We start from the raw sequence: 675 nt of genomic DNA on the forward strand, positions 1-675 counted from the left end.
CATCTGTCGACACCCTGCAAATGTGCATGTCTCCTCTGTCTATGATCTCCCTGATAAGGTGAAACCGTCTGAGTATGTGTTTGGATCGTTGATGGGATCTGGGTTCTTTCGCTTCTGCGATCACTCCATTGTTGTCACAATACAGAGCAATGGGGCTATCAGCACTAGGAATGACACCCAGTCTCCAACAAACTTCCTGATCCAAACAGCTTCCTTTGCTGCGTCCGACGCTGCAATATACTCAGCTTCTGTAGTAGAATCTGCAACGGTCGCCTGCTTGGAACTCTTCCAGCTAACAGCGCCTCCGTTCAAGCAGAAAACATAGCCAGACTGCGATCTGTAGTCATCTGGGTCTGACTGGAAACTAGCATCGGTGTAACCTCTTACAGCGAGCTCGTCTTCCGACCCACCGTATACCAAGAACACATCCTTAGTCCTTCTCAAGTACTTCAGGATGTTCTTGACGGCGATCCAGTGTGACTCACCTGGATCTGACTGATATCTACTCGTAATGCTCAACGCGTATGATACATCCGGTCGAGTACAAAGCATGGCATACATGATGGATCCAATTGCCGAAGCATATGGAATCCGGTCCATGCGTTCTCGCTCATCAGGTGTCGTAGGACACTGACTCTTGCAGAGAACTGTGCCACTGCTCATCGGTAAGGTTCC

Source organism: Tarenaya hassleriana, unplaced genomic scaffold (genome assembly GCF_000463585.1).
Source record: "Tarenaya hassleriana unplaced genomic scaffold, ASM46358v1 Cleome6, whole genome shotgun sequence".
Taxonomy (NCBI): Eukaryota; Viridiplantae; Streptophyta; class Magnoliopsida; order Brassicales; family Cleomaceae; genus Tarenaya; species Tarenaya hassleriana.